We start from the raw sequence: 14720 nt of genomic DNA, 5'->3' as shown, positions 1-14720 counted from the left end.
TCATTTCCCTTATTTATTTGCCAAAAGAAAACAAAAGTTGGCTCAGCTCTTCACACTACATTTCAGTACATAATACCTGGAGTTGGGAGGTCCATAGATGCATCACCATCATCCAAGTGGCCAAAGATTATTACATAATTCGTGGAGATGCTAAAGAGAAGACACAGTGAGTAGGATAGGAACTGCCTTGTTCGAAATGGAATTTTACATGAATCAAATTATTCAGATGATTTGCCAACTGTGCATTTCACTTTTCTCTAATGGCTCTAGTTTCCACAATACTGTTGTAACAATTTAACAGGGTCACGGGGCGCCTGGGTGGCTCAGTCAGTTAAGCATCGAACTTCAGCTCAGGTCATGATCTCATGGTTCCTGAGTTCAAGCCTGGCATCGGGCTCTGTGCTGACAGCTCAGAGCCTGGAAGGTGCTTCAGATTCTGTGTCTCCCCCTCTTTCTGCCCTTCCCCCACTCATGATCTCTCTCTCTCTCTCTCTCTCTCTCTCTCTCTCTCTCTCTCAAAAGTAAATAAACAGTAACAGTAACAAAAAAAGAATTCAACAGTGTCGTGATTCATAACCAGCAGCTTAACAAGGTGGGGGTTTGAGGGGAAGAAGAGAAAGTATTGTTTAAACAATAACTAAATTAGTAAGTTTCCCAATGGCTGCGTGAAGACAAAATGTGTATTATAAGATTTAAAGTATTTAGTGAAAACAAGCACAAAGTACTCCTTTAGGACTTCAAAAATCTAATCTACAGAAGAAACCATCTTGGACCTATGGTTGAGCATGGAGGTTGATTCTCATTTGACAGTATCTGCAATTTTCTCACTATCATTTCACAGAAAGTTACACTTGTCAAAAATATGTATTTTTGCTATTGAAATTTACCCCCAAAAGAATAAAATTTGTCTCAAGGAGGAAACGGCCATATGCTTGGCAGTCTCAAGTGTTTACTGGAGATGTGATGTTAAGACTGTTATCCGTTCTGAACTCAAACTACAAAATTGACCCATGATTGCCCCTCATTCAAACCCTGAGACTCTCATCAAAGAAACACGGGAACACCCAGTATCTGAGGGTCACCATTTAACTAACTGGCAGACTGCCTAATATCTCTGTGTTGTCTTCTCTGTATATATAAACCTGCATTTGGATAAGGAAAAATGACTTTTGCCTTTGATATTACATATGGAAGCTGTTTGGAGAACGGAAATCCTTATTGAGGGGGGTTACAAGGACACTATCTAGCCATTTATACTCATTCTGTCCTGCGCCTACAATGTTTTAATCCCTACAACACTTAGAACAAGCACATGTCTCACCCTGGGACCTGATCATTTAATGTTCACCTTTCATTTTTTGACTACATAACCATCTCAACTCAGCCAACAAGTGAGTAGACTTCTGGATATTCTTATCTCCACATGTGTAATGTACACAAAGGATGTTTTCATAATGGGTAGAATATGCCCAAAAAGACGTACTCATTCATTCGCCAACAAATACTTATTGTGAACCTAGTGTGTAAGAAAGATTGCAGACATGAGGGTTAAGTCGTGAGCAACACAACATGGATTGTGTCTCTATGGACATGTCATTCTGTTATGTCTGGAAGAGCTGAGTGATGCTATGACATCTATAATGGGAATTTTTACTCATCAGTTCAAGGAAGTCTTCCCTGAACAAGTGTTGGTTACATTTAGATCTAAAATGTAACTGGAACTAAGCAGGTGAATCCTGGAGAGAAGAATATTTCAGGCAAAGAGCAGGCCAGGTACAAACGCTCTGAGGTAAGGAAGAGAAGAGAGAAAAGGGAGTTGGGAAGGAACAGCTTGGAACAAGCCCCATCCAATGGCTGGGTGGACAAGGATGATTGCAAAGTAAACCAAGGAGGAGCAAGCAAGCCTTTGGAAGGAGGAAAAACAAAAAAGGCAAAGTTAGGGGCACCTGGGTGGCGCAGTCGGTTAAGCGTCCGACTTCAGCCAGGTCACGATCTCGCGGTCCGTGAGTTCGAGCCCCGCATCAGGCTCTGGGCTGATGGCTCAGAGCCTGGAACCTGTTTCCGATTCTGTGTCTCCCTCTCTCTCTGCTCCTCCCCCGTTCATGCTCTGTCTCTCTCTGTCCCAAAAATAAATAAACGTTGAAAAAAATTTAAAAAAAAAAAAAAAAAAAAAGGCAAAGTTAACAGAAACCAAAGGAAAAAAGTGTCTCAAGATGTAGACAGAATTTAATAATAGATGATGTCACGAAACAAAGAGGTGTGATGAGGAATGAAAAATGTTCTTGGAGATCGGTACTGTTAGTAAAAAGCTATATTACTAGTTTCTACAATATAGAACCTTATTAAAAACAAATGAGGGAGTTTCATGCCAAATTGTCTTGTTTTAGCCCTTGATTAGTTGTCAGCTTCTTACCAAGTGAGAGTTTAAATTTAAACCATGTCACTTAGGTTTTTAACTAAAAATTCAGTGTTTTCAAAAAACATGGCTCAACTCCCGGGCCGGTCAGTGACTCAATAGTTTGCTTTCTCCTTTGCCACTTTCAAAAAAGAGGTATCCTCAGAAAGTTTACTCCTACAGATAATAGGTTAAAAATACATACTTTGCATTAACTGGAAGGACCACTGGACAAGAAATTATAAACTATATCCTACTAAGCAATATATGGCATCAGCTCAAAACACATGGACTTGAGCCAGTTACTACTGAAAGTGTTTGCCTCACTTTACATCTCTGGTGATAACACTTATCAGGGTACTGTAAAATGAACATAGTTGAATTCGCTGGTTATTTTGTACAGTGAATACGTCAAAAAACAATTTAACATGTAGATCCATCTTGCGTGTTGCACCGGCAGGGAAATGAAAGATGTTTGTGTTAATGAGCAACACCAAGCAATTGACGTGTCCTGGTGGGAAAAGGAAATAGTCACACCTATGAGAAAATGCGAGGCTCTGACTATGGTCAAGATACCACTGTTCAATGTAAGTGAAAAAACAGACTTCTTGACTGCTAAGTTCTCAAATGCCAAGAATGCCATGCCATTACCAGCATACATTCATCCGAACTAAAATATCAACTATAACCACCCTCTGTTAATTCCATTTCCCCAGTAATAAAATGTGGATAGTGCTATCATCCTATTTACTTTAGAAATGCTAGCTAGACTATATGAGGTGTGAACGTACTTTGTAAAAATGTTGAAAAATATTTAACAAATGCAATTTACTACAATCATATGTGGTATATACTAAGCCAACGACATAAACACGATCATTCTGAAAAATGCTTATACTTGCAAAATGTTATTAGTGCCCATAAAATATGTGATTTTAGGTTTTTCCGAATGGAGGACTTCTAAGAACACGTCAACTTCATATCCACACACTCACATTTTGTCTAGAGAGAGCTACTGGAGGAGGAAGAAATGGAGCACTTAATGGCAGGGTCTGCTAGTTCTCATCTGTATTCCTTCTCCCCCTACTTCCTCATAGGGGAGCCATCACTGTAAACCGGGCATATTGCCATCCAGAACAGATAATATTTTACAGCCTCTCTCGCAGTCAAGCGAGGCTGTTAGGCTAAATCCTGGTCAATGGGATGTAAGTTGAAACATCATGTTTAATGTGCCCTTAGAGTAAAACGGTTCTTAAAGCCAAGGTTATCTGTTTCTTCCATCCCTTCTTCCTTCCTTTTAGTTGGAATGTTTATATGACACTGACAACTAGGCCACAAAGAAGAGCCTAGATGCTGAGGGAAATGGAACAAAAAATAAAAGTTGTCTGGATTCCTGATACACCAATACCAACTCTAGATGACTACACATTTGTCACATGAAACAGAAATAATTTTTTGGTATTTTAGGTCTTCAGCTATTCACAGGCACACTGCATCCTATCTGCATGCTGTATATGTTAGTGTGTGTGCTTACATTATCTCTATTTATATGCACAGCTATGCATAAACACAAGAACAAATATTTATACATATACATACACATATATTTGTGCACACTTAATTTAATGTAAAACAAAAACAAAAGACTATATCTATTCAACTGTCTAGTAGAACAGACACTTCAAACGTGGAATGCCCCAAAAGGCCTACAGCATTAATCTCTCCGATATAATCTCAACACAGCCAATAAAAGAGTCCTTAGAAACTCAAATTCCAAATCTGATTTTACCACATCCCATCGTGAAATCCTCCAATGGCTCTCTATTTCCTTCAAGATAAAGTCCAATAATATAAAGCAGGCATCCAGGACCTCCCCAAGGAAGCTCTCTAGTCCTCTCTTGCAGGCAGCCTCACCTGTCCTCTCTGCTTTTGCACAGAGAGGCATTTTCCACGTTTGGAATCCCTAGCCTCTAAACCGAGCTGGCAGATGGCTAAATAATCCCTCAAAATTCAGTTCAAAGCTTATCTCCACTAGATGTCTTTCCATGACTCTCCTGCATAGTCATTCCCCTGTTGTCCTTGCTGGGTTAGTTCCTTTGGGCTCCCTTAAGACGTCATGCACGTGCTTATTCTTTCAACAAATATTTAAGTATCTACTGAGAGAAAGGTACTATCTATCTCTATTGTAACCATCAAGTCTATTGTAATGAATTTTCTAATCTGTTACCCCCAGTCATAGAAATTGTAAATAGTACATTTTCCAACTCTTTTCATGCTTAATGCCCCATACAGATGTTCAGTAACTGATTAACTAATTAATTATTGCAAGTCTTCTCTACTCTTCATCTGGATGACCCATCCATCCCCTTGTTGTCATAGTTCACTGACTTCACTTATTTCAATGACCTTCCTTTCTCCACTTACATGACTTCAATTTAGACAGGATCATCCACAAAGGTATCTTAAATCTCAAAATCTGAAAGCTGCCTTATTCATCCTTTTAGCCACTGAACATATCTTGAAGCATCCACTCCCTTGACTTCATGCTGTTCTCCAGTCACTAAACCCCACATGCTTCACCTCCTTTCCTGCCCAGCTTGAACCTCATCCCAACCATTTCAAGCATGTTCCCCAGCACCCTCATTCCTCTCAGAGTTGTGTCACACCTACCTAATCGTTATGCCTGGTTCAAATTAATCATTTGTTTACAATGATAGGTGCTACTGGAATAAGAAAAGGTAGCTGTTGACAGAAATACTTTTAGGTTAAGTGACAGGCATCAAAACTAAAGCAGGTCATTTTGCCTTCCTAAACTATCCAAAGATCTTTACATTGAGTAAAAGCCATAGAATTAAGTCATCCAACTCAGAATTAATAGTAGCCTTATATTCCCAATATTCCGCTAAAGATTGTCAACTGCCACAATTTATAGTATCATTTTCATCTTTCCCCTACAGGGTCATGGTCCTACCAAGTTCTTTATCAGCCTCTGAAGGTTATTACCACAGTGATTCTGGATAAAACACTAAAAACGTTGCCTGAAGGTTCCTGGATGGCTCAGTCCATTAAGCATCTGACTTTGGCTCAGGTCATGATCTAACAGGTCGTGGGTTTGAGCCCCACATCTGGCTCTGTGCTGAGCATGCTTCGTATTCTGTTTCCCTCTCTCTCTAGCCCTCCCCTGTTCACTCTCTCTGTGTCTCTCAAAAATAAAATAAAACATTAAAAAAATTTTTTTAAGTTGCCTGAGAAGGTCTCTCTTTGAAGGGAAAAAAATGAACAGTCACCTTACCTAACTACTATGTTCTAAGGTAAGTTGTCCGAAAAAAGTCTTTAAAAGATGCTGAGACCTAGAGCAGATTCTGAAAGAGCAAACTATTTTTAGTACACAAGTTTTGAACAGGACATTCATCACCGCATGCTGTTGGGAGAGTAACACAATTGTTTTTATTTCCCTTGCCTTTTGCTTTTGTTTAAGGGCTATACTTTTCCTTTATAGCCAACAGGTGTTTGTGCCTCAATAAGGATAATGATTTAGTAAATATCTAATCCATCACTTCTGGTTGCCGGATACCATGGTTACAGGAATCTTTTGCTTGTCCCATAAGAACAGTGAGAAAAGTTCATTTCTTTGGCGCTATATTCTTTTTGATCATTGGAAAAGCAATTGATTTCCTTTCCAATTTGGCATCTTGATGCATCCTCCTACTTTGGCCCATTCCCTACTTTAGAACAACCAATTCTTTTAAGATTTATTAAGGACAGGAAGAGCAGCATGAACTATAGATAGTACAAAATTGCTATTGAAGACCGCAAGAAAAGCTCTCTTCAAAGGTAGAACATATAAGGTTATATTTTAATCCAGTACTCTTTATTTTAAAAAAGTACTCTCAAATTGTGCATCAGCTAAAAAGAAATTATTTGCAATGCACTATATCTCTTCTACACATAATACACACAAATTAAATGAAAACTGGGTCCTACGAATGAATGTCTTTTCATTGCCATATTTCTTGGTTTGCATTTTATATTCCTTATTCTTCTTGATAATTTAAAGGCACTTAACAATATTTCCCAGATAAAACGTACTTTAACTCTTGTCTCTCACATTATACATTTTACAAAGGGTTAGGAATCATGTTTTTGGCATCTTTTTTGTTTTGTTTTGTTTTCTCTAGGATGAGCTCCCTATACATTTCAAAAGGCCCAGAAAGAAGCTCAAAGAAGGACAATTCTGTTAGAAAATCAGATGGCAGGAAATAAATTAATTGGTCATGTAACAGATTCTTATCAACTTTGGAAGAGGTGTAGATTCTTGGCTTTCTAATCTCAGATGTGCCTACATCCAGTCCATATGGCAAGCTCCAACCTCTCAAGTCTCAAGCATTTCAAAATCTATGTCCATGGTCTCACAGTTCACTCTTGCACCAAGGAAAAATCTAGCACTGACATAATTTATTACAGGACCTTTGACACCTGAAGAAATTTTAAAGCAAAGATGAAACATGTGATTTTATTTTACTCATGCTAATTTTTTTTCATTTCAAAATCTCTTGACATGTCTGCAAAATTATTGTCTGTCTTGGCTGCTTTACCTCTTGCTGCCCAACAAAATTTCATCATTTCCTGGTATCAGTCAATGACATTTTGTACATGTGGTTCTGTATTACTCACCGAAAAGTGTTCAAAGAAACAGACACCATGTTACAACTAATGCTTCTTCAGCATGACAAAGCATATTAATTTTTAGCATCATGTAATTTCTCACCTTCAGAGGATTCTTACTGAGGATTTTTTTACTCATAAGTTACCAAAAAATATGAGACTGCAGAAATTTTCAAATTGAGATCACATCTTATATAAATAAATGTCTCCATCTCTCTCTCTCAGACCCTCACATTCCTAAAAGGATGCATCTCCAATTATATGCCAATAGTCTTTCTATTGTATACTTTAACATCCCCACCTAATTAATCAACCTCACCTGCCCCAGGCTGTCTTTTCTAATTTTAACCGTCCCGTTTGAGTAATAATAAATTGTCAGTGGATGGATGTTGCCATTATCTGCCACTCTTTCTTTTTTCTGTCTTTAAGGACAAAATTTATTAATTTATTATCTATCATTCCATTAAAACCCAACCCTCCACTAAACATTTTGCTAGTCTCAAATGCATTTGTATCTGCATAGCCAGCAACCTATCCTCACTAAATCCTGTGATTCTTCACTATGCTTCTCAATCTTACTCCTTAATAAGAAAAATACCAAGACAACACCAGTCACACAACCCTTTCTCGTTCTGCTGATACTCCAGCAGGCTGGTTCTTGCTCTTTGGCTGACTCCCCTTCACTCTTTCCACTGAAAGCTGGAGTCATCTAAAAGGCTGAGTGTATGGCCATCATTACACTGCTTCTCTATGCTAGGAAGTTCCAGATTCTAATTTCCTCTATAGGTGATGGTTCATGACCTTAACCTCCCACACTTCAGCACTATATTTTTTGCTTACCACTGAACAGCACCACTCAGATAGTATGCTATGCCATCATCTTGTACACAAAATTTCATCTAGTGAAGTCACCTGCAACAGCACCTCGCAGGTAACTATAGTCTCCAAGCCCTCTATACTGCATAAACATTGTAAAACAACACCATTTAAAGAACATTAGGCTTCAGATCAAGATAACTCTTTAAGTTTAAGGCTAGAAAAACCACTGAAATTCCATCATATAGCAGCGTTGGACAAACTACAGAAAGGCCACATTATAATGTTACAACCTATTAATGAACATATGGGCCATTTCCAGGTTTGGGCAATTATTAAGAAAACTACTAGCTACTAGTTATTAAGAAAGCTACTTGCACTATATCCCTGTGCAAATACTTTATGCACATTGTACCTTTTTCCTTTGGGTATATTCCCAGTAATGAAAGTGTTAGGCCAAACGGTAGGAATATGTTGAACTATCAGCCATTGCCAAAAAGTTTTGCAAAGTGCTTACACCAATTACATCTCCTGTTGTGTGTGTAGAGTTGTATTACCTCCCCATCCTTGCCGGCATTCAGTATTGTTGGTCTTTCTATGATGACTCATTCTATAATGGCATATTATTGTGGTTTTAGTTTACATTTCCCTGAAGACAACAATTTTAAGTATCCTTTTCCGTATTTTTTTCTCAATTTACAAAAATGTTTGAGTAAGACTTTTGCTCATGTTTTCTCTGAGTTGTCTATTATTGAGCTATAGGAATTCTTTATATATTGAAGATACAAGTCCTTTGTCATATCTATGCATTCCCAATCTATCGATGGCCTTTTCGCTTTCTGCCTTTTGATGATAAATGTGTTTAACTTTGATGAAATCCTATTTAAACAGTTTTCCATTATTGTTAGTGCTTACTGTGCCCTTAACAAATCTCCACATTCCCTAAGATCATGAAAATATTTTGTGGTTTGTTACAGAACTTTTAGAATGTTCACATTTACATTTACACTTATGACCCTCTTGGATTAATTTTTGTTTACATACAAGAGGGATATGAGGATTCATTTTTTCCCATATAAAATATACAGTTACTGTAACACCACTTCATTGAAAGTTCTTCTGCTCCTCATATATAAGTTTGGGCTTATTTCTGAAGTCTCAATTCTGTTCTTTTTATTTATTTACCTATTATAGTGCAAGTACCACACTGTGATAATTACTGCCACTTCGTATTAAGTCTTGAATCTGGCATGTTCTCCAACTTTTCTTTTCCTTCAAAACTCTCTTAGCTACTCTAAACATTTTGCATTTTCATATAAATTTTAGCATCATCTAAATTTAGCATCATCTACTTCTACAAAAAACAAAGTAGCTGTATTTTGATTGACATGCCCTGAACCTGTAGATCAATGTGTAGAGGATGACATTTTCATAATAGCTTTCAAATACATGAATGTAACATATTTCACCATATAAGTCTTCCTTAGTTTCTCTTAGCAAAATGTTATAGTTTTGAGTGCAGAAAATTTATACGTCTTTCATTAATTTTTTCCTAGGCATTTCTATCCTACAATATCCCAGACACTTAGGCATCCTAGATATTTCCTAGATATTATGCATTGCTAGTGAAACTGGTGGGTTAAAAATTATTTACAGTCATTTGTTGGATTTTCCCTTGGTTTGCTGGTGGCACATACACTAGTCCATGGTGACACAGTAAATAATAACTACAAATTTCAGGATATTTCCCCAGGACCAATGGATCTCTCATTTTCAAATCTTTCATATTCTGGGCTGGTAATGTATTTGCATTCATCATCTTAGCCAGATTATAATGAAAAATTTCCAATCATCTCTTGCTTTCAGGATTGCCAGCTAAACAATGAAATAAGAGCAGAATATCGCTTCTCGGCCTTTTGGCTAAGATCAAGTGAAATAAGAGCAGAATAATTATGTTTTCTTATTTAATTGATATGGGTTTGCACTCCCAATGGTATTTACTTATCAGATGCTTCTTCTCTAGAAAATATTAAGGAAAATATTTAAGGGTCCCTTTAAAATGATTTGTTCTTTTCAACATTTAAAGTATACAAGTGAAAACCTGATAAATAATCTTTAAAGAACATTCCTAAAGTTTTCTGTAGTCCCACGGGGCAAGCATCACATGAATAACACAATTCTAGACAAAGCCACAAAGGGATCTGACAGTGGAAACCACCATCTATTTATTCATAAATGCTAAATCAAAAACTATATTGGCTAAAGGCATTTGCCTAAACTCAAACAAAATATATAAACTCTCACAGAGTAAAAGACCAAGTATTTGGTGCTTGAAAAAAATACCTCTTCAATATCTGGGGGAAGAAATATTCCAACCAATTCTTTTTGGTTTATTATTTATGTCATATCATAGCCATAAGCTGCAAGCCAAATGCAAAGAACATCTATATTGAAATTCAAAACCAGAGGCCTCTGGGTGGCTTAGTCAGTTAAGTGTCCAACTTCTGATTTGGGTTCAGGTCATGATCTCATGGTTTTGAGATCAAGCCCCACATTAAGCTCCATGTTGAGCCTGGAGACTGCTTAAGATATTCTCTCTCTCTCTCTCTCTGTCTCTCTCTCTCTCTCTTTCTCTCTCTCATTATCTCTCTCTCCCTATACCCCTCCACCCCATTCACACTCTCTCTAAAATAAAAAAAAAGTAGAAATACAAAACTGTAAATTACGACCTGAGATACCTAACTTAAAAATATATGGTGGTGGGGTGCCTGGGTGGCTCAGTTGGTTAAGTGTCCGACTTTGGCACAGATCATGATCTCACGGTTCATGAGTTCAAGCCCCACATTGGGCTTTGTGCTGACAGCTCAGAGCCTAGAGTCTGCTTCAGATTTTATGTCTCCCTCTCTCTATGCCTTTCCCCCACTCACGCTCACTCTCTCGCTCTGTCTTTCTCAAAAATAAAATAAACATTAAAAAAATTTTTTAATATATATGGTGGTGACTTATGGTTTCTGGGCCAGCATATAAGCTGTCTAGAAGTTGTTACTCTACCCTGACATAAAGTAAAAAGCTGAACAAACTGAAAATTCAACTCTTCTTAGAAACATAAGAGAAGGGCACAGGGCAAATTTCTGCTCACAAAACTCAAGAAATACACAGGTGAAAACAGAGAAATACAATAAACCATAGTGGAAAACTCCCTAAGAACCAACATTGGTGTAGGAAAATCTGATCCATAATTGATGAACTGTTGGAGTCTCGTGTGTAAAAGTCTGAAAGATTAAAAACCATAGGGGAAAGTACTGGGTGTTGTATGTAAGCAATGAATCATGGGAACCTACTCCCAAAGCCAAGAGCACACTGTATACACTGTATATTAGCTAATTTGGCAATAAATTATACTTAAAATATAAATAAATGCATGCATGCATACATACATACATACATACATACATACCATGGGGGAGTCCAGTTGTGGGGAAGGGTGGGAGGGGGCAATTCCTTTCTTAACAAGGTCTGCCCACAGGAGAAATTACTTTACCTGAGCTTAAGCAAGAGAGGTTTCATCAAAGCCTAACTGATCTGTAGGAAGAGAAATACTCAACTCCAGACAGCTCTAGCCTTCCCTGTGGAGAAAGGACAATAGCCAACTCCAGGTTACCTGAACCATCTTGTTCCACCTAAGGTGGGAGGGGAGCATACAGAAATAGAGGGGTGCCTGGGGGCTGAGTGGGTTAAGCATCTAGCTCTTGGTTTTGGCTTAGGTCATGGTCTCACAGGAGACAGCCAGCTTGGGCTTCTCTCTCTCTGTCTCTTTCCCTCCTTCTCTCACATGCTCATGCTCCCTCTCTCAAAATAAATAAAAACAGACAAAAAAAAGAAATGGAGACTTGTGAAGTTCACTGTCTAGAGACACAGGGTCATGAAAAGATGGAGAGGTGATCATAGGAACAGAGAATGCCGCCCTCCCCTACACCTTACCATCACCTTGCTAAAGGCCTATTTACTTAGTACATCACGTCTCACTATCAGGAAAACAATTACAATGCATATTAAAGAGCAAAAAACACAATTTATGAATACAAAACAAGTATCAGAACCAGATTCAGAGACGGCAGGGATTTTGAAGTTGTCAAACCAGGAATTTAAAGCAATTCTGATTAATACACCAAGGGCTCTAACGGATAAAGTAGGTATCATCTAAGACCAAATGGACAATGTAAGCAGATATGGAAATACCAAGAAAAAACAAAAATGCTAGATCAATAACACAGTAATATAAATGAAGAATGCCTATGACAGGTTTATAAGTAGTCAAGACAAAGCTGACGAAAGAAAATCTGAACTTGAAAATATCTCAATAGAAACATCCAATAATGGAAAGGAAAGAGGGGGGAAACCTGCCAAAAAAAAAAAAAAAAAAGATTATCCAAGAACTGAGGGAGAGCTACAAAAGATGTAACATACAAGTAATGGTAATACCAGAAGGAAAACAAAAAGAGAAAGGAACAATTATACACACACACACACACACACACACACACACACACACACACATATATATGTATATGACAAAAAATGACAGAATTTATGCCACTCACAGATCCAGGAAGCTCCAAGAACACTAAGCAAGATAAATGTCAAATAACAATAACAATAATAATAATAATAATTTAAAAAATTAACTAGGTCTATGCAGATAATATTCAAACTACAAAAAAACAAAGATAAAGAAAAATTCCTGAAAGTAGCCAGAGTGGGAAGGGAAGGGGACTTAACTCAGAGAGGAGCAAAGTGAAAAATTAGATCTGACTTCTCTCAGAAACAAAGCAAAAAAGAAGAAAGTGGACTGAAATGGTTAAACAACAAAAATTGGAATAGTTTGTCGCCAGTAGACCTGCCTTGCAAGAAATGTTAGAAGAAATTCTTTAGAGAGAAGGCAAATGGTATAGAAACTCGGATCTACATAGAGAAAGGAAAAGCATTAGAGATAATAAATGGAGGCAAAATAAAAAATTTAAATTTCTGGTTCTTAACTGATCTAACAGATAGCAGTTTTTTCAAAGTAATAATAGAACAATGTGTCTGATTATGTTTGCTTACATATAAGTGAAATGAACAACAGCTATAATACAAGGGATGAAAGGGAGGAATTAAAAATATTTTGATATTATAAGGTGATCATATTACCCTTTGCAATAATATAGTGTTACCTGAAAGTGGATTTGGACTTATAAAACATATTGCAAACTTTAGAACAACCTCTAAAAAATAAAATAAAATAAATAAAATAAAATAATAGAATTGAATAACTAATATATTAAGAAAGGAGAGAAAATGAATCATATGAAATAATTAAAACCAGAAAAGGGAGAAAAAGGCTGGAAGAAAAACAGAGACACATAACAAGGGCAACAAATAAAAAACAGTAGCAGATATAATAAATATTAATCCAACTATATTAATAATCATTTTGAATATCAAGGGTCTAAATGCACCAATTAAACAGAGATTGACAGACTGGATAAAAAAATAAGACTCAAACATATGTTTCTACAAGAAACCCACTTTAAATACAAAGAAACAGGGGCGCCTGGGTGGCGCAGTCGGTTAAGCGTCCGACTTCAGCCAGGTCACGATCTCGCGGTCTGTGAGTTCGAGCCCCGCGTCGGGCTCTGGGCTGATGGCTCAGAGCCTGGAGCCTGTTTCCGATTCTGTGTCTCCCTCTCTCTCTGCACATCCCCCGTTCATGCTCTGTCTCTCTCTGTCCCAAAAATAAATAAACGTTGAAAAAAAAAATTAAAAAAAAATAAATACAAAGAAACAGATTAAAAATAAATGGGTGGAAAACATATTTAATATTAACATAAATCAAAAGAAAGCAGGAGTAGCTATATTAACTTCAGAAAGAAGAGATTTCATATCCAGGAAAACTGTCAGAGAGAAAGAGGGTCATTATTACAGTATAAATGGATTAATTCTCTAACAAGGCATAACAATCTTTAATGTGTATGCACCTAACAACAGAGTGTCAAAATATACGAAGCAAAAATTGATAGAATTGGGAAGAAAAAGACATGACTCCAGTATTATACTTGGAAATTTCAACATCCCTCTTTCAGAAATGGATTTATCCACAGGCAGGATTAGCAGGACACAGTTGAACTTAACAACACTATCCATCAACTAGATATACTGACATCTATATACAACTTCATCCAATAGCAGGATACATATTCTTCTCAAGCTCACATGGAACATTCACCAACATAGACCACATTCTGAAGACACAAAACACACTTTAACAAATTTAAAAGAACAGAAATCATTGATGTCAGCTCTCAGACCAAATATAATTAAACTAGAAATCAATAATAGAAAGATAAACAGGAAATCTCAAAATAGTTGTAATATTCAATAAAAACACTTCTAAATAACACATGAGACAAAAAACCATAGAGGAATTTTTAAATATTTTGAATTATATGAATATGAAAACACAAAAAATTAGTGGGATACAGTGAAAGCAGCGCATGGAAAACATATAACACTGAATGCATATATTAAAAAGAAAGAGCTAAAAGATCTAAAACGAATAGTTCTGGTTTCCACATTAGAAAACTAGGGAAAAAAAGGGCAAATTAAATGCAGAGCAACTAGAAGAAATGAAATAATAAAAATGAGATGGACTTCAAGCTGTATTACAAAGCTATAATCATTAAGACAGTATGGTACTGGCACAAAAACAGACACTCAGATCCATGGAACAGAATAGAGAATCCAGAAATGGACCCATAAACGTATGGCCAATTAATATTTGACAAAGCAGGAGAGAATATCCAAT

At 36.9% G+C, this 14720-nt stretch overlaps 1 protein-coding gene across 1 annotated transcript in view; it reads right to left on the bottom strand.

The window, feature by feature from the left end:
• GUCY1A2 (guanylate cyclase 1 soluble subunit alpha 2) overlaps positions 1–14720 on the bottom strand; it is a 322573-nt gene that overhangs the window by 181107 nt on the left and 126746 nt on the right. The gene's annotated exons all lie outside the window — the stretch shown is intronic.

Source organism: Puma concolor, chromosome D1 (assembly GCF_028749965.1).
Source record: "Puma concolor isolate L17-30 chromosome D1, mPumCon1.1.hap2, whole genome shotgun sequence".
In the NCBI taxonomy this organism is placed as follows: Eukaryota; Metazoa; Chordata; class Mammalia; order Carnivora; family Felidae; genus Puma; species Puma concolor.
This window is presented reverse-complemented; position numbering and strand designations above follow the sequence as displayed.